We start from the raw sequence: 15,232 nt of genomic DNA, 5'->3' as shown, positions 1-15,232 counted from the left end.
TTTATAACCTATCAAAAAATAAATTACTTACATTATATTTAATTTGATTAATGCCAAAAAAAAATTAAAAATCACAACCGGGCAGTGCAATTTGATAATTATATGAAAGTACGATTTAACTTTATTTTTTAGTCAGACCAAAATTATAAATAGATCAAGTTTAAATTTAAAAATATACAATCAAATGAAATTATAAAATACTTATGTTGAATATAGAATCTCGAATGACATGTTAAATGAAATTAAATATTAGTATGAAAATATTAAATCACTAAGAAATAAGTTTTGAAAATATATTAAAAGTTGATAAATTGTCAATAATATGTAATATATATGTATATAACTTTCATAAATTTATTCAGATGATAATTTTGGTAAAATAAAACAAAAATTGTTAGTAATAAAATCATTGATTTCAATTATCTTTGGTTATTAGTTTCAATAAATATATTCCAATTGTTAAAATAACACAAACGATTCATACAAACCGATAAGTTTTAAAAAATACTTTTACTACTATCAAAATAGTTTGATGCAGCTTTAAGAACTTTCTATTATTTTATGTCACTAAAACGAGCAGTTTAAATATATTTAAATATTTTAATATTAAACTTAAAGTGAATAAACGATTTTGTTGTTTATGTTTTCACATTTTGTTTGAAATGATTTTACATTTAGTTATTCAGCACACAATCAAAAATTTGGCGAAATAAAAATTGGACAAAATTTTATCAGATTTTGTAAATGCAAGATTTTATATTTTATTATAATTAAATTATTTAAAAATATTTATAATATGTTTATAATATTCAAGCAATGTGTGCAAAACGTGATGGACATACACCAGGACGGCGATGAAAATATATTATGAATGAAAAGGCAGCAGGATCCAACAATTACAAAATAAGACAAAATCTCATTTTCAAGTGATTTAAATAAATTCAAAATGGCTTGTATTAGTAGGAGTATTTTTTAATTCCTACAACCACAGTCAATGGTGGCCAACTACGTTCAAGACAAAAAAAGTATTAAGAAATCGACAGAGTGGTCAGAAGGGGCAGGCTGCCAAATTTAGTAAGTAATCGGTTTAAAATGTTCAAAATTATATGTAAAAATATGTACGAAATCTAGGTTTCATAGATGCACTCAAACATAGCTTATGATGATAGTTATAGTCAGTAAAAATATAATAATATAATTTCAATAAATAATTGTTAAACGTACAAAGTTATTACAAGCATTTTTTTCGTTAATTCTTCATAGAAGAGTTAGTCCGATAAACAACGATATTATAGTTTTTTGGTTATATTTGAATAATAAAATTGACCAACTGTTGTATTTATACTATGTATGTTGCAATTTGTAAAACTGAACCTAAATATTGCATACATTTTTAAATCATATACATTTGGATCACATAAAATAAAAACCATGAATACTGGATGAACTTGATAAAAAGCTCATTTCAAAAGAACATTGATTGGATACTTGAGGCGCGTAGATCAATTTGCTAATTTACTTCTTCATCGAACTATAGAATTCAGATTAGGATTATTTAGAACAAGATTCATGTAGGAAAAGAATATGGAGATATACCTAGAGGAGTATTTATAGTTTGCGGCGAAAAAGTAGTCTTATTAGGAGAAATAGACCGAGAAAAAGAGAAAAATTTCAATCTTATTGAAGTTTCTGTGGAAAATATAAACTAAATGAATAAAAACTTATGTTAAGAAAATTACTTATATTTCATATTGTGACACATTGTCCAAGTTATGTTTAAATATAAAATATCTAAAGTATGCCAACAAAGTATATATAAAATTATTGGCAAACAAGCATATAGTTTAACAATTTAATATTAATAATAAAAAAGTTTTCAAATTCATAAACATTTAATATTTGATCAAATTTATCATAAAATCGGGAAGATAAAAGTATTTTACGGATAAGCATTGGAATTGAAGAATTTTACTTCATAGCTCTTACTATATAAATTTGTATATTAATTTATATATTTAAATATGAGATCAAGTAAAAGTAGATTCAGTTGAACAGATTATTTGTATTTCTAGTTACAGTAAATATAGAAATTAAAATATAACTCAAGAAATATATAGATTGCGGCACATATCATTCGATAATTTAAAATAAATGTTAGAGGTGAGTTTCCTAATGTTTCACAAAAACGTTGATGTTTGTACATATTATTAAACAGCGACTCAAATATGTAATAATTCAAGTGAAATGTAATTACTTAATACAATTTACAAATATAACTGATAGAGTTCCATATACATATTTTGGCATATATAAAAATTTGTTAGAAAATTCATATTTATAAGTTATTCATTTTATTATTTGATAATATGTACGATAAACAACCTCAGGTCAGAATTATATTGAAATTACAATAAATAAAAATTCAGTCGTCAGTAATATATATAAAGAAACAATTGTCACAATTAAATATTAGATCAAATCAAGAAATATACATTCTTTAACTATTATGAATTATACAATAGCAAATCCAAAACTAAACTGAATTTATAAATATTTTTTCAACGAGGGTCTGAATGCAACTCTAACTTTTGAAATTTTGTTTTGCGCAAAACAGTTACAAATTATGAAATGATAAAAATATCACAAGAACAGCATAAATATATTCAAACTACTTACAAATATTTGTACAATTTATTTGAGTTTTTACGACTGATCAAATACAAAATAAAGAAAATGAAGTAAAATACAAAAGCCCCAAAAATGATCTATCTATTATAATATGAATTAAATAATTTTTGAAAATTTTATACGTATCGAAAAACGTTATATCATTAAAATGTTCAAGTCAAATTTGAGGGAATACATGAAAATTGATTTGCTTTTTGAATTTCAGGATGGATTAACAAAATAGAAATGCAAACCAAAGTTCAGAAAATATATAAAAAACGTTCTTATTTGTAAAATAATTGTCAATCAAAAATTAAATAGATAATATTTAGACATGAACAATTTGTGCATGTATATGTAAATTTTTTCGATTTTACATAAAATTGAAAGTTTTCCAAAATTCTAAATGTTTTACATGAAATATGAAATTCATTCATAAAAATAAGTATAATAAGTGAAAGATTTCGTTTTTAGTATTTTGTATTTGGTTATTTGAGAAGAATTGTGAACAATTAAAATGCAACAATTTTCATTTTTTATTCAATGAATGTAAACGTTCAAAAATTCTAGAAAATTTCATTAGAATTAAAGTAGTTTGTAATAAATATATTATACTGGCATTATTCGTACAATATTATTTTTATGTCAATATGGATATATAAAATCAAATATATATTAATGTTAAATCGTTAAACTACAACATTGCTGTAGAAACAATAGTATCAAAAAATAATGATTCATTAAAAAGATATTTTGTCCACAAAATGCATTATTACAACCTCAAAAAGTAAAAAAAAAAATTATGTTCAGATTATCTCTAGTAGAAAAGTAGTAGAAAATATTAAAAAACGTAATTTTATTCAATTAAAAATGGATTTATGAAAAGTTCGAAATTTATTAGGTGCCTAGAATATCAAAAAGTAATACACAAACAAATAGATAAGTGCAAAACTCGATGAGAAATAAATTAAGAGATGAATAAAATAAATCGCTGCTTCTACAATATAGCAAAAAAGAGCAATTAAGTAAAATTAAGTAATTAACCAGGAATATTTAAGTCGAAATTCATAAACAAACAATCAAATTCTTGGAAAAAACGAGCAGACATGGAAATGATATTTTAAAAAAAACTGATACTGAAACAGAAAGTGCAAAATTCTTAATATATATTTTTATCCTTTAATGAAAAAATCTAATATGATTTTCATTTTCACAAAGTTCACAATATGAGCATATTACTGAAGTAGATGAATTGAATATATCTAGTAGAATTTGGATCAATTATAAATATAATAAGTCATTAAATGCAAAAATTCAATAATTTTATAGTGCAGAGAGAATATATGCAGAAACTTTAAGATTCCATTTATGGATTAATAAAAAATACTAACACAAGGTACAAAATTTAATAAAAAATATTAATATTTACTTATTTACCAAGAGCTGAAACGACTTTGGATATTTAAATTTTTTCAAATAAATCAAGCAATTCATCATTCATCATCATAGAAATATGCAATAAAGTTTCTATAAATACAAATTGATTATATTTGGATAGAAATGTAATAATACTTAAAAGTGAATGAATTTGTCAAAATTGAAATTTACAATTTTAATGTATACATAAAACATTTGCTAAAAGCGTCTGATTATAAAAAATAAGTTATAATGAGCAATAATATGTTGTATAAATATCTTCAGAAGATAGCTTACTCTATTAAAAAGACTTTTTTAGAATAACTACAAATTAGTTAGGTAAATAAATATTAGGTGAAGTATTAACGTACTGAGGTACTATAAATTACAGTATAAATATAACAATAAAAATGATGAAAAGCCGAAAAAATATTGTATGATTAGTTTACAGATGTCAAAATGTTTGATAAAGAAGTTTCCTAATACGATTATTATATAAATTTAGAGGGCCTTGCAAATAATTTGAGATTTCTTAAAAATTAAGCCGGATTTGCAATAATCATGTAAGTAATCACATAAGAATATGTATGACACTCAGTGGTGTTGTCGAGCCGGAACGCGCCGGAACGTCGTTCCGGCAAATCATTTTTGAGCCGGAACGCGTTCCGGCAAGAAAACATTTGAAAAAACCGCTACATACAGAAAATGATTTAATAAGTATATTTTATACGTTATTATCCAACTAATTTTTATTAAATGTTCTTATTATTGTAATAAATGTCGTTCCGGCAAATCATTTTTGGGGCGGAACGCGTTCCGGCAAGAAAAAATATAAAAAAAAATCGCTACATACAGAAAATGATTTAATAAGTATATTTTATACGTTATTATCCAACTAATTTTTATTAAATGTTATTATTGTAATAAACATACATATATGTGCACACAATGGGTTTTGTAATAATTTTTGTTTCTTTCCTTTTCGAACGAAACTGGAAAAAACATGAAAACCGGTTTTAGAACCGGTTTTTAAATTTTAGCGTTGCGGCAAAAAAATATTAGCACAACACCACTGGTTTTATCAAAGTCGTTTTTAATTTAGTAACAAATTGAGGTGTATGAACTTCTTATAGAAAAAATAATATTTATAAATCTTATATTCATTTGCATTTCTTATACGTTTACACCTATATCATAGGTTCCTATTCGTGTATTTTTATAGCCTTACGTGTGCCTATACGTTGCATTCTATACAACACGCCTTACATCTGTACCATACGCTATATTTCATTATATACTCTAAAATCCCTACATTGTACACCGAACACACCTAACCTATATCTACCATATATCCTATTACCTATAATTTCCCTTACACGCTACGTTAACCCTACCGGGAATCGAACCCGGGTCCGCCGCGTGGAACGCGACAACGTTAACCACTACACCACCGTAACGCTACAATCAACCGTCTTTTTTCGCGTGTCCTCGCGCCACCTTAGTATTAATTATCTAATTAATTAGAAAATGACCCGCGGAAACAACAGTGCGTCCCATTTTATATTTTTAATGGGGGTAGCCGATAGGGTAGTGGTTAAGGTGCGCGACTTCCACGCGGAGGTCCCGGGTTCAATTCCCGGTATAGACAATAGATAGGTAGAGATAATACATAGGGCGTAAGGTAAACCTATATAGTATAGGTGAATATATAAATTAGACAGTAGTATTTATAAGAAGTAAAAGGTCTGTAGGTATATAATAAGTTAATGGCGGTGTAGGTATCTCACGGTATGATTGATAATAGATATCTACCTATAATATACAATAATATAGTATAGTAAGATAAGTAATAGGTTATCTATCATATTATTAGGTTAAGTCTTATAAAGTATTGTAATAAATCTTGAGTACTTTTATATCATAATAAATACTTGTAGGTATTAATGAATACAAATAATACCAGAATAAATATAATTAATGTCATTGAAGAATATAAATTATGTACTCAATGATTCCCTCATACTTGTACAATTTAATGTATAGACTAGCTGTGTATAATAGAGTTAATTATATAAAAAGTCAATATATTAGATTTGTGAGTTCTTATCAAAATATAACAAATTCTTTGAACCGGTTTATGAACCGGATTTTAAATTTTAGCGTTCCGGCAAAAAAAAAATTAGCACAACACCACTGATGACACTTAATTATGAAATAATAAAAATATTGAGTAAATTTGAGGCTTTGCACTTATAATTTTATAAGTATAGAGTAAAGTCGTAGCGAAAAAATTCTAAGGCTTATGCAATAATTAATCATTTGATTCATGAACAAATACATTCAAATACTACAAAGTATTATGAATTTAAAAAAAGGATTATATATTCACATATTATTTTCATATAAATTGTTAATATATTTGTATTGAATAAAAATAATGACTACTAAAATTAGGTCTTAAAAATCAAATTTATTAGTTAATTATCACAAAAGTATGGAAAAAGTATTGAAATTCATACTTCAATCTAAGGTTAAATTAAAATTAAATGTAGATCATTATTATCAAAGTATTCAAAGTATGCACTAGATTCAATAATATTGTTTAAAATTATGTTTCACATAAAATATATTATTTATGGAAGTATAATTAGTAAAAGTTTTGTAATATAAAGTATTATGCATTTGGTTATTTGAATTCATGAGGTTCATGATTTGAAGACGAAATATATGACAAGTCTATTTATTAATAGTATAATGGAATTGATGATTTTTCAATAAGTATATATAAAGATAGTTTGATCCATTCAGTATATCTATTGATGATAAATTGCATCTTATCGAACAACATAAATTTGCATCATTTATCTTTCGGGTACTCTGCAATTGCCAATATGGGAAAGCTATTTGCTAATTTCATTCAAAGTTCTACAAAAACTAGAAAATTTGATGTATGCAACTATCTGAAGTATTTTAATAGAGTAAAATCATAACATTTGATATTTATCGTTATAAATAGGCACGACGTAAATTCTGTTTCAAAGCAAAAAGTTTCGATTTATAATTAAAAGAATTCAAGAAGTTGATCCTTTTGACGAAACTGGTCAAGATAATTTTCGTTATTATATCAATAATTTAGCCAAGATAAATAATAATCTGAATTGCATTTGTTATTGTAATAAATCAAGATTTGTGTTGAGCAGAAATTGTGGACACATCAGATCTGCCCTAAGTGCAAAAATTGAAAATTACTTATGAAATCAATAATAATAAATTATGATATTAAATTAAAATATAATATGGTTTAAAATAGTCACTATAACTTATATATGAAAAGAAACTGAATATAATTTATAATTTTTTGTAAGGCAAACATTTTAGAATAGGAGTTATAAATAAAATGTATTATTATTTATGACTGCTAATTATATTTGTGTTCAATATTTAATAAGAACTGCCAAATTTAGTAAGTAATCGGTTCAAAATTTTCAAAGTTATATGTAGAAATATGTACGAAATCTAGGTTTCATAGATGCATTCTGAGTTCGTCACTATATAAAATTAATTAAAATTATAGATAAACAAGCAGTTAATTTAATACTATTAAATAAGTTTGCAAATTCATCAACACTTAATATTTGATCAAATTTAAATTTAGATTCATAAAATCGGGAAAAGAAAATTTTATTACAGATATGCATTAAAATTGAAAATTTCATTTTATAGTTTTCACTATAAAACTATTTATAGAAAGATGTTCCAATAGAAAATGTTGTTATTGGTAACTAATTTTACATTAAAAATTAAACAAATAAACAGACATGAACAATTTGTGCAGGTATATATAAATTATATCGATTTCACATAAAATTAAAGTTGATCAGATTAACAATGCATTATTATAATCGCAAGATGTGTAAAAACAGCAAAATTTTTTATGTTCAGTTTTTCTCTATACGCAAGTATAAATAGAATTAGATCAAAATTTGTACAATTGAAACTGTATTTATAAGACATACTCGTAATTCAGAATATATGCATTCAAAATATTCGCCAAAAAGTGTCTCTATTCGTTAATAAAAAGTGTTCGAAATATATTAGATGCCCAGAATTTTATAAGGTAATACATAAATAGATAAGTGCAAATCTCAATGAGAATTAATTCATGAAATGAAACAATTTGTTGAATTTTTAAGTCAAAATTGATAAAAACAATCAAATTACTGTCAAAAACGACCAGACATGAAAATAATATTTAAAAAAACTGATACTGAAACAGAAAGTGCCACATTCTTAATATTTATTTTTATCATTTAATAAAAAAAATCAAATAAGATGAAAGTTTTTCATTTTCACAAAGTTCACAATATGACCATATTATTGAAGTAGAATATATGAATACATGATCAAGTAAAATTAGAATCAATTATAAAAATCATTAGTCATTAGAATGAATATAAGAAGTTAAAGGTAATTTATCAATAAACAATTGGACAAATCAAAATAAATGTTATGATATTCTCTTAATTTTTCATTAGAAACATCTATGAAAATATTTATAAATAAAACAAAAGAGAAGAAAACAAATCAAAATTCAAAATTAATTGTTTAGGAAACTTTAGAAAAAGTAACGCCTTCAACCATTAGTTGTATAATGCACAATCTTAGAAGTAATTTCGGAACTATGAAATTGTAGTATAAAATATCAGTGAAATCAGTTGACAATATTAAACGATTTTAAAATGCTTCAAAAATTTATAGAAATTCGATAATATTTATAATGCAGAGAGAATATCTGAAGAAGATTCAAGATTCCATTTAGCGATTAGATTACTTTTGCAGATATTTATGGATTGACAATAATACTGAAACAAGCACAAAATTTAACAAAAATAATTATTATTTAATTATTTACCAAGAGCTGGAGCTAGAGCAACATTTGAAGTTTGACTTAGCAAGAAAAGATAATTTTATTTAAAAAAATCAAGCCAATTCTTCTAATATATAGAATCAAAGAAATATGCAATAAAGTTTCTAAAAATACTAATTGATTATATTTGGATAAAAATGTAATATAGGTAAATTCAAAAGGCACATTTACTAAAAGCATCCGATATAATTTATAAAAAATAAGTTATAATAGGGAATAAATGTATCAATATTAACAGAAACCTTCCAATTTGACATTTGAGTATATATTTCAGAAGATTGTCTACTCCATTGAAATGGCTTTTTTAGAATAACTCAGTAAAAATGATGAAAAAGCCGAAAAAATATTATATGATTATTAGTTTACAGATATTAAAATGTTTGTACAATGTGGAATCGTAAAAAAATAGTAAGACCAAAAACCAGCCAAATCAAATTATTACTTTAATAAAAAGATATTTTGTTAGAAAACGAAATGCCATATGACAACGGATTTGCTAAAAAAGATGCAAAGAGAAAAGTTTTTACATTCAGATTTTCTCTATATGCAAGTAGTTGGTAATATGTAAAAAACCAATCAGAAGTTCAAAACAAATAATTAAAATACAAGTTATATTTAATAAAAATCACTGAAAGCAGACAAACACCGTTAAATTCCAAAATAAATTTACGATAGAACAAATAGCAAAATTAAAATTCATTCTTCAATCTAAAGTTAGATTAAAATTAAAAGTAGATCATGATTATTATAGAATTCATAGTAAGCACCAGATTTAATAATATTGTTTAACATTATGTTACACATAAAATATATTATTTTCTTTTTAAAATGGAGCTAATGGAAGCAATTAAGTAATAGTTTTCGAGTATATAGTATTATGCATTTTGTTATTAACAAATTAGTTTTTTTTTAATTGTTCATAAATTAGTTTCAGAAATTATTTACAACAAATTCCAAACGGTAATACCAATCCAACTAATAATTAAATAATATAATTGAAAAAATTTTTGATTAACAAAATGAAATTTTCAATAATTATATATAATAGTAGGTAAGTATATTTAAAGTTTTAATAAGTATGTTTTTCCATTCATAAATTTGCATCACAATGGGTAATATGGGAGAGCTATTGGCTAATTTCATTAGAAAATTACAAAATTCTACTCGTCTAAGATAATTGGATTTTATCCAAAGAACTGTTGAACATTATGGACATCATCGTTGTCATGATGAGACCCAAAACACAATACAAGGGGTACAAAGATCTACTTTATTATACTAACTATAAACAAAAAGTTGAGAATTTGATGTATGCAACTATTTACAGTATTTTAGTAGATTAAAATCATAAAATTTAGTAATTATCGTTATAAATAGACACGACGTAAACGTATTTCTGTTTCGAAGCAAAAAGTTTCGATATAGAATGGAAAGAATTCAAGAAGTTGATTCGTTCGACGAAATTGGTGAGGATTATTTTGTTACTTGTGCTTGTAAATATTGCTGCAAAAATTTTCATCTTCTACAAAAAAAATAACCATTTGCTTATATAAAAATAGATAATTTCAAAACAACAGATTTGTACCTCGATTAATGTCGAAAAAAATTCAAAAATACAATATGGCACTCCAATTTGATAACTATATGGACTTATACTTATATATATATATATATATATAGCTATTATATTAAGCAAAAATACTATTTATTTGAGAACTGATATTCGCAAAATACAACAAAAATTGTTAATATTAAAATCATAAAGTTAATTTATGGTTATTAGTTTCAATAAATATATGCGAATAGTTATAATAATACAAATGATTCAAACAATGTTTTTTTTTTCAAGAAAAACTTTTACTAGTATGAAGATGTTTTCAGGCAACTTTAAAACCTTTCTATTATTTTATGTCACTTAACAATTGAATAAAATATATTGAAAGAAAACAATCGCTTTTTTTCTTTACGTTTTCAAATTTTGTTTGAATTGATTTTGCATTTAGCTATTCGTACGCAATACAAAAATTTGGCAAAATATAAATTGTATAAAACATTATCAGATTTTAGTGAATGCAAGAATTTTTTATTTTTTAATTTGTGAAATAATTGCAGAGTAAATCAACAGCTAATCAGAAAACAACTACATACAAAAGTACACAATGTCCAAATAAAATTCGTTAAATAATTAACTTAGAATAAATCAGTAATTTTATAGTGTCGATATAATAATATACAAATGCAAGCAAAAAATAAATTTATAGTGAACAAGTTCTAATTAAAATGCACATTTATTTTAAAAAATCTGAAGTTTTTGTGAAAACTTTCCGTGAAAAAATTCAAATTTGGAGATTTACGAATGCAATATTTTGGAATAAGAAAACTTCATAACAAATAGATATTGTATTTGATTTTGAAAACATAATATGTAAGTATAAAAAATACTGAGAAGAAAATAACATCCATTCATATAATAAAGATTTTAGAGATGCATAATCGGTAGCAGGATTTAAAAATACAGAAAAAGACGACATCTCATTTCTAAATTAATTATAAAAATATTGTAAAACAAATACAAAAATATATTCAATTATTGCCAATATATATGAATATCACTTTTCAGGTGATCAGCTTAAAATAGTAGGAGTCGATTTTCTCATTCCTACAACCATTGGTACAAATAATGGTGGCCAACTACGTCCAAGACAAAAATAATAAGGAAATCGACAAAGTAATCAAAAGGGGCAGACGGCCAAATTTAGTAAGTAATCGGTTTAAAAATTTTTAAAATTATATGCAGAAATATGTACGAAATGAAGGTTTCATAGATGCGTTCTGAGTCGTCACAATATAAAATTAAATAAAATTATAGATAAACAAGCAGTTAATTTAATACTATTAAATAAGTTTGCAAATTCATCAATACTTAATATTTGATCAACTTTAGAGTCATCAGTAAGGGAAAAATTGAAAAATTTCATTTCATAGCTTTCATTATGTAAATATGTATATTAAATTAGACATCGAAATACGGGTTATGAATGTAGGTTTAATTATACATTTTATTTGTATTTCTAGTAATAGCGAATATAGCAAATAAAATTAAAAAAATCATTTAAAATTTAAAATAAATGTTAGGCGAGTTTCCTAATGTTTCACAAGTTTTCAGTCGTCAGTTTAAATATATATAAACAATTGTCACAATTGAATATTAGATCAAATCAATAAATATACATTTTATAACTATTATGAATTATACAACAACAAATCCAAAATTAAAATGAATTTATAAACATTTTTTAACGAGGGTCTGAATCCATTATAAAATGATTGTATAATAAGTAAAAGTATTCGAGAGCTATATGCATTTGGTTAATTGGAGCAAATAATAAAACTAACAGAAGCACTTATTCTAATATGAATATTGTCAAAAATTAAAAATATTTTTGAATGGTATTGAGATTGTCATTGCTATTGGCTAAATTCAAGCAAAAATTGTAAAAAACGAAGATAATTGTATTTTATCCAAAAAAGTGTTGAACGTTTTGGCTATAATAATATACTGTATTATGCTTACAGACTTAAACAAAAACTTGAGAATTTCATTTATGCAACTACTTAAAGTATTTTGGTAGAGTAAATCATAAGATTTAGTATAGATTGTTAAAAAAATGAAATATTTAAACGAGCATAGCATAGGAATTTTAATTTAGTTATTCCTTATTCAGTTCTATATACTAACTGAATTGTAGTTGATGTTGATGTTGATTTTGAATATAGCGTCATTAATTTAAATATAAAAATAATATGAATATAATTTCTTATATTTCATAGGGCAAAAATTTGATATAGGATTTCAAGATATGACTGCTTAGTATAATTGGATTTAATATTCCATAAAAAAATCGTATTATAAGATTTTTTAAAGCTTTCATTAAAAATATTAAAAATTATGGCTCTAAAATTCTTTATAACCCATCAAAAAATAAATTACTTACATTATATTTAATTTGATTAATGCCAAAAAAAAATTAAAAATCACAACCGGGCAGTGCAATTTGATAATTATATGAAAGTACGATTTAACTTTATTTTTTAGTCAGACCAAAATTATAAATAGATCAAGTTTAAATTTAAAAATATACAATCAAATGAAATTATAAAATACTTATGTTGAATATAGAATCTCGAATGACATGTTAAATGAAATTAAATATTAGTATGAAAATATTAAATCACTAAGAAATAAGTTTTGAAAATATATTAAAAGTTGATAAATTGTCAATAATATGTAATATATATGTATATAACTTTCATAAATTTATTCAGATGATAATTTTGGTAAAATAAAACAAAAATTGTTAGTAATAAAATCATTGATTTCAATTATCTTTGGTTATTAGTTTCAATAAATATATTCCAATTGTTAAAATAACACAAACGATTCATACAAACCGATAAGTTTTAAAAAATACTTTTACTACTATCAAAATAGTTTGATGCAGCTTTAAGAACTTTCTATTATTTTATGTCACTAAAACGAGCAGTTTAAATATATTTAAATATTTTAATATTAAACTTAAAGTGAATAAACGATTTTGTTGTTTATGTTTTCACATTTTGTTTGAAATGATTTTACATTTAGTTATTCAGCACACAATCAAAAATTTGGCGAAATAAAAATTGGACAAAATTTTATCAGATTTTGTAAATGCAAGATTTTATATTTTATTATAATTAAATTATTTAAAAATATTTATAATATGTTTATAATATTCAAGCAATGTGTGCAAAACGTGATGGACATACACCAGGACGGCGATGAAAATATATTATGAATGAAAAGGCAGCAGGATCCAACAATTACAAAATAAGACAAAATCTCATTTTCAAGTGATTTAAATAAATTCAAAATGGCTTGTATTAGTAGGAGTATTTTTTAATTCCTACAACCACAGTCAATGGTGGCCAACTACGTTCAAGACAAAAAAAGTATTAAGAAATCGACAGAGTGGTCAGAAGGGGCAGGCTGCCAATTTAGTAAGTAATCGGTTTAAAATGTTCAAAATTATATGTAAAAATATGTACGAAATCTAGGTTTCATAGATGCACTCAAACATAGCTTATGATGATAGTTATAGTCAGTAAAAATATAATAATATAATTTCAATAAATAATTGTTAAACGTACAAAGTTATTACAAGCATTTTTTTCGTTAATTCTTCATAGAAGAGTTAGTCCGATAAACAACGATATTATAGTTTTTTTGGTTATATTTGAATAATAAAATTGACCAACTGTTGTATTTATACTATGTATGTTGCAATTTGTAAAACTGAACCTAAATATTGCATACATTTTTAAATCATATACATTTGGATCACATAAAATAAAAACCATGAATACTGGATGAACTTGATAAAAAGCTCATTTCAAAAGAACATTGATTGGATACTTGAGGCGCGTAGATCAATTTGCTAATTTACTTCTTCATCGAACTATAGAATTCAGATTAGGATTATTTAGAACAAGATTCATGTAGGAAAAGATATGGAGATATACCTAGAGGAGTATTTATAGTTTGCGGCGAAAAAGTAGTCTTATTAGGAGAAATAGACCGAGAAAAAGAGAAAAATTTCAATCTTATTGAAGTTTCTGTGGAAAATATAAACTAAATGAATAAAAACTTATGTTAAGAAAATTACTTATATTTCATATTGTGACACATTGTCCAAGTTATGTTTAAATATAAATATCTAAAGTATGCCAACAAAGTATATATAAAATTATTGGCAAACAAGCATATAGTTTAACAATTTAATATTAATAATAAAAAGTTTTCAAATTCATAAACATTTAATATTTGATCAAATTTATCATAAAATCGGGAAGATAAAAGTATCTTACGGATAAGCATTGGAATTGAAGAATTTACTTCATAGCTCTTACTATATAAATTTGTATATTAATTTATATATTTAAATATGAGATCAAGTGAAAGTAGATTCAGTTGAACAGATTATTTGTATTTCTAGTTACAGTAAATATAGAAATTAAAATATAACTCAAGAAATATATAGATTGCGGCACATATCATTCGATAATTTAAAATAAATGTTAGAGGTGAGTTTCCTAATAATTCATAAAAATCATTGATAAATATATTTGTACATATTAAAAGACGCTATGCAAATTTGAGTTATTACAAGTAAATAAATCTTCTAA

General features: G+C 23.9%; 1 pseudogene; it reads left to right on the top strand.

Moving 5' to 3' along the window:
* Positions 1 to 1,435: 1,435 nt before the first annotated feature.
* Positions 1,436 to 1,709, top strand: LOC113375926 (annotated as a pseudogene).
* Positions 1,710 to 15,232: the final 13,523 nt, after the last annotated feature.

Source organism: Ctenocephalides felis, unplaced genomic scaffold (genome assembly GCF_003426905.1).
Source record: "Ctenocephalides felis isolate EL2017-DRISC unplaced genomic scaffold, ASM342690v1 CF-g0.4_SCAFFOLD_01886, whole genome shotgun sequence".
NCBI lineage: Eukaryota > Metazoa > Arthropoda > Insecta > Siphonaptera > Pulicidae > Ctenocephalides > Ctenocephalides felis.
The sequence above is the reverse complement of the archived record's forward strand: the minus strand, read 5'-3'. Positions and strand labels throughout refer to the sequence as shown.